The sequence below is a fragment of the Oryctolagus cuniculus genome, chromosome 7 (genome assembly GCF_964237555.1).
Source record: "Oryctolagus cuniculus chromosome 7, mOryCun1.1, whole genome shotgun sequence".
Classification (NCBI taxonomy): domain Eukaryota; kingdom Metazoa; phylum Chordata; class Mammalia; order Lagomorpha; family Leporidae; genus Oryctolagus; species Oryctolagus cuniculus.
The window spans coordinates 16,402,535-16,408,534 of NC_091438.1; the positions used below are offsets into that span (position 1 = coordinate 16,402,535).

The window sequence follows — 6,000 nt, forward strand, 5'->3', positions numbered from 1 at the left end:
TCTCACTGTCTAACTCTGCCTGTAAAAAAAAAAAAAACAGCCTGGTATTGGCACAAAAATACACATATAAGCCAATGGAACAGAATATAAACTCCAAAAATTAACCTACACATCTACAACCAACTTATCTTTAACAAAGGAGCTAAAAATCAATCAGCTACTGGAGTAAGGACAGTCTCTTCAACAAATGGCGCTGGAAAAACTGGGTCTAAACATGCAGAATTATGAAACAAGACATCTATCTTACACCTTACACAAAAATCCACTCAAAATTGATCAAAGACCTGAATCTTTGATACCATCAAATATTAGAAAACATCGATGATATTGGCATAGACTTCTTGGAAAAGACCCCAGAAGCACAGGAAATAAAATCCAAAATTGACAAATGGGATTACATCAAACTGAGAAGCTTCTACACTGCAAAACAAACAAGGTGAAGAGGCACCGACAGAATGGGAGGAATTATTTGCAAACTCTGCAACTGATAAAGGATTAATATCCAGAACCTATAAAGAGTTCAAAAAATTCAACAACAAACAATAAAAAAATGGGCAAAGGATTTGAACACGACTTTTTCAAAAAAGGAAATTCAAATGGTAACAGACACATGAAAATGCTCAGGATCACTAGCCATCAAGGAAATGCACATCAAAAACACAACGAGATATCAACTCACCCCAGCTAGAATGATTCTTATACGGAAATCAACAAATAACAAATGCTGGCAAGGATGTGGGGGAAAGGTACCCTAATCCACTGTTGGTGAGAATGTAAGCTGGTGCAGTTACTAGGGAAGAAAGTATGGAGATACCTCACATATATGATCCAGCCATCCCACTCCTGGGAATTTACCCAATAGAAAAGAAATCAGCACATGAAAGAGTGATCTCTATCCACAAGTTTATTGCAGCTCAACTCACAATAGCTAAAAATTGGAATCAACCCAGCTGTCCATCAGTGAAGGCTGGATAAAGAAATTATGGTGTGTATACACACACACACACACACACACACACTATGGAATACTATACAATGGTAAAATATGAAATCCTGTCTTTTGCAACAAAATGGATTCAATTGGAAACCATTATATTTAATGAAACAAGCCAGGCCCAAACAAATACCATATGTTCTCCTTAATAGAGTACCTAAAAGCTAATCTATTTGAGTGAAACTGACACTATGAAATGTGATAATTTTGAACAGCTCGTCTTGACTGTAAAGGAACAATTTTTTTCTTCACATTATTTGTTGAACTTAGTGTAGGGTTAATCTTACGAGTATAAACTTAACTGAAGATAGATCTTTGTGAAAAATAAGAATGAGAGAGGAGGGAGAAGAAAGACGGGTGAGAGCGTGAGTAGGAGTGAGGGTAAGGTGGAAAGCCTCACTATGTTACTGATTCTGTATATATATATAAAATGTGTATACTTTAAACAAAATTTTAAAAATATTTTGAATCCATGCATAGTTTTTCCATAATATACATTTTATGTGAATATCCTGAAAACCTCTTATAGGCATTACAAGATCTGATGATTTTTTAAACAGTGCACTACTTACTCCCTGTTACAAAATTTCACATTGTACTTGCAATAATTTTTACTTTCTTACCTTATAATGTGAAGAGAAAGCTAATATGACAATTTACACCATTCATTGCATAGTAAACAATGAATATACAAATGCTCTAGATTTCTAAAAGTGAGAAAAAGTAACACATTTTCACCTAAAAATTTCTTACCTGTTAGACCAAATATCATTACTGATCAAGATAATGTAAAACATATTTGTGTATCCTTATGCTTTGTATAAATCTAAGGTATAAGTATTCTGACTAATGCTGCAATAAATAACATTTAAAAATCGACCTGCCCGAGCCCGGTCTGCGGGGCCGTGCGCCAAGCCAGGGTTGAGGAGGGGCCGCAGGGTTGGCCCCCAAAGGGATGCTCTCGCTCGCCCCTGGCTGCCGGCGCGCCGCACCCGCCCGCCGACATGGCCCTCTACTGCGGGGACAACTTCGGCGTATACTCGCAGCACAGCCTGCCCTCGGCCGCCGCCACCACCGCCCCGGGCGCGCCCCCGGCCGCCAGGACGCCCTACGGGCTGGCCGACTACACCGCGCCGCCGGCCGCCGCCGCCAACCCCTACCTGTGGCTCAACGGCCCGGGCGTGGGCGGATCGCCCTCCGCCACGGCCGCCGCGTACTGGGCGCCCCGCCGCCTCCACCACCGCCCCCGCCCCCGGCGCCGCGGCCGGGCCCTTCCTGCAGCCCGCGGCCGCCACCGCCCCCTTCGGCTGCGCGCTGCGGCCTTTCGCGCAGCCGGCGCCAGCCGCGCCCGCCTCTCCCGCTGGGCCCGCCGCCCCGGCAGATCTGGGCTGGCTGACCGGAGCCAGCCGCGAGGACTTGATGAAGATGGTGGACCTCCCTACTCGTACTGGCGCTGATCGCCATGGCCATCCAGAGCGCGCCCGAGCGCAAGCTCACGCTCAGCCACGTCTACCAGTTCGTAGCCGACAGCTTCCCCTTCTACCAGCGCAGCAAGGCCGGCTGGCAGAACTCCATCCGCCACAACCTGTCGCTCAACGACTGCTTCCAGAAGGTGCCCCGCGACGAGGACGACCCAGGGAAAGGAAATTACTGGACCCTGGACCCAACTGTGAGAAAATGTTAGACAACGGCAACTTCCGCCCGAAGCCAGCAAGGCCTCTACCGTGGCTGCAGGGACAGCAGAATCAGAAGAGGGGCTCTCCTCCGGATCCGGGGCTGGCGTGGGCGGGAAGCCCGAGAGGACAGCCCCTCATGTTGAGGCCCTCCCAGTCCCCGGAGCCTCCCGAGGGCACCAAGAGTACTGCCTTGCCTCCCGGGGGGGGGGCATGCTCACCTCCACGCCATGCCTCAACACTTTCTTCAGCAGCCTCAGCACCCTGAGCGTCGGCAGCAGCGGGAGCACGCCACGCGCCGTGCTGGGCGGCCGCCACCTGGGCCTGCAGGGCGCCCAGCTGGCCCCCGGCGGCCCCTTCCCCCCCACCTCCATCTCCGAGGCCTCGCCCGATGCTTTGCAGCTGAGCAGGGCGGCAGCAGCAGCAGCGGCCAGCGGCCCTCCTACTACAGCCCCTTCCCTGGCGGCAGCGGAGGAGGCCAGAGCAGCCCGTTCAGCAGTCCCTTCTACAACTTCAGCATGGTCAACAGCCTCATCGACCCGCGCGAGGGCTCCGAGGTGTAGGGCAGTGCCTCTGAGACTGCTAGGCGCACCTGAGAGTGGAGAGAACGCAGGGCCAAGCCAGCAGCTCTGGGCTAGAGCCCAAGTGAGTCCTGCAGCCCTGGCAAGCTCCTGGGGTGGCTGTGTGGCCGGTTGGCTGTGCTGGGAGTGACATGGGGTATGGTCCATAACTTCCCGTAGCCCTGCGAGCTGCTTCTACAGGTCTCTCTGGATACCTCCCTGTGTTCTGTGAGCCCTGTGAGGGCAAGGGACCATGTCTCGTTCATCACTCACTGCATGCCAGGATTGCGTATGTGTGCAGGGGACTTAAAAACGTTAGCCCATAAAGCTGTGGGGCAGGGGGGCCGCGGAATCCATCAGCAGCCTGCAGCTGAGGCAGTCGGGGTTTTGGGGCTGGCACGCTCTGATTTCTTTAGGAAAGCCAGCTGTCTGGGATTTTAATAGGAAACCGCCAGCTTTGTGTCCTTTGTCTCAATTCAGTTTTGCTCCTACTGTCGTAGGACCAGTTCACAGGTCACCTCTGCTCATTCCTGGCGTCTGGTACAAGGTCAATACTAATAGCAGTGCAGCCGGAAGCCACCCTGTCTGCCAAGCAGCGCTGTAGACACTTGACAGGTGTCAACCCACTAAACAGCAGCCTTGGGAGTCCGGGGTGATGGTGCCCCCTCATTTTCCACCCCAGGGAAGTGAAACCCTGAGATGTTAAACTGGCCTGGGGTCACACAGGAAGCTGGATGGAGGCAAGATGGGATGCAGGCAGTCTGGCTTCAGAGGCAGCAGCTTGGAGCCTGTGTGTTCTAGTTCCAGGAAAACAAGCCAGCTTCCTCAGGCAGGCACAAGTGTTGAAGGGGCAGGAATGGAGCATAGCTCTCCTTGGACCAAGGATTCTGGTTGAAATCAACATCCTGAGCCATAGGCAGCCCCGCTGTAAGAACTGCTGGGGCTGGGGTGGCCACTGCCTGCTTCCCGTCTCAGCCTGCCATCCTCACCCTCCCAGCTTGTGTCCTGGATATCTCATCTTCCGACCAAGTATTATCAGAGTTTTATTAACAAACAGCTTTTAAGTGGGATTTTTAGTTTTTAATGCAGTAAACCATCTGATCAAATTTGTGAAGAATATACATGGTGTTATTTATTTTAGCATTCCCTTTTACTCCTCAGAGCTGTCTTCAAATCATTTTTATAGTCACCTCCCAGTGTCCCAACAGAGTTCCTGGGACCCGGGACCCACTCAGCCACTGGCAGGTGACATCTTCGGGTCTGTTAGGATGCAGATGAATTTCTGGGGACATTAAGATTAGTCTTGTGAGTTGCCTTTCCTACCATGTGTCTGAGTCGCTGTGAGCATTGCTAGTTCAGGGTTTAAGTTTTTTTAGAAACAGGAACTCAAGTACATGGTAAAAGTTACTTTAACTCTTCCCCGTGAATGATTGTTGGAGATTCACAGCATTATTTTTTAAAAATGCTTTATTTTGAAATATACAGGAAATTATTTTTTTAAACAGCTTTTTGAGGTGCAAATGACATCACATTACTGGTATGCAGAAAAATGACCAAAGAAATGACCATACTATGTGTAAAAAAATTGGTTTCTATGGATATTTTTGTATGTGAAAATTATGTGGACTTTTATAAATATTGTTTCTAGCAATTCTATATTTGTACATTAATTTATAATGTGAATGGGGCAGTAAAGGTTTTTTTTTATTTCTGAAGAAAGTGTACTGCATGCTAAGAAGAATCATGTGAAATAAATTTTAAATGAGAAAAAAATTTAAAAATCAAGGTGTCCATTATCAGATGAATAAATAAAAATGTGTTATATGTAGACAATGCAATATTAATCAGCCATAAAAAATTAATCCTTTCATTCGCAGAAAAATGGATGAAAGGAAAACATCATGTTAAGTGAAATAAGCTAGTCACATGTTTTCCCTCATATATAGAAACCAAAAAATAAAAACTTAATTTAAACACACAGTTTTATTACTAGAGACTGGGAATGGGGAGCAGCAAGGAGGTGAGGGACTTTAGATATCAGGTACCAAGTTAAAGTTAAAGCAAAGGAATAGGTTCCTAGTAACACAGCATGTTTGTGGGACTATAGTTCACAATAACCTTTTATGTATTTTATCAAAATAAAATGTGGCTCCACTCATTCATTGAAATGTCACACTATTTTCTGTAAATATGTACAATTACATTGACTTTTAAAAATTTTAAAACCTGTGTTTGTTAATCCAGAATTTCCCACTGTAGCAAATTAGAGATTACTTATACATGCTTTGCTAACTAGGATTTACTGTTATGACTTGAAAGGCATCCCCATAGGAGTTATATGACCAGCCAAGATAAAGAGAACATAAGTATTGAGAAAAGCAGTGTAATTTCCATTTTTTAATTGTTGCAGTCTAGAGATGCTCAGTAATCCACACATTAAAACAAGGAGAAAACACTAAACTCTTAGTTTCAAATGTGTGTCAGACTTTTTATGAGGTTTCATCTGGGTTCAGTGCCCAAAAGACAGTAGATTTAGTGATGTTTTAATGCCTTCAGGTATTTATAAACTATTTTTTACAATAAGTATTTAGGGTCTTCTTCAAACAAAGCATTAAAGTTGCATACAGTCATATTGCAAAAATCCATCACCTACAGTAGTTGCAGGACCTGTCGTTGGCGAGGTTTTCTAGCATCCAATCTCACCAATTTAATAGAGTAATGGAAAATCCTGTTTTTAACAGTAACAGCACCAAAGAAGTAAGAAGGAACAAAG

The 6,000-nt window shown here is 46.0% G+C and overlaps 1 pseudogene; it reads left to right on the plus strand.

Moving 5' to 3' along the window:
* Positions 1-1,998: 1,998 nt before the first annotated feature.
* LOC100350014 (forkhead box protein I3-like) lies at positions 1,999-3,542 on the plus strand (annotated as a pseudogene).
* Positions 3,543-6,000: the final 2,458 nt, after the last annotated feature.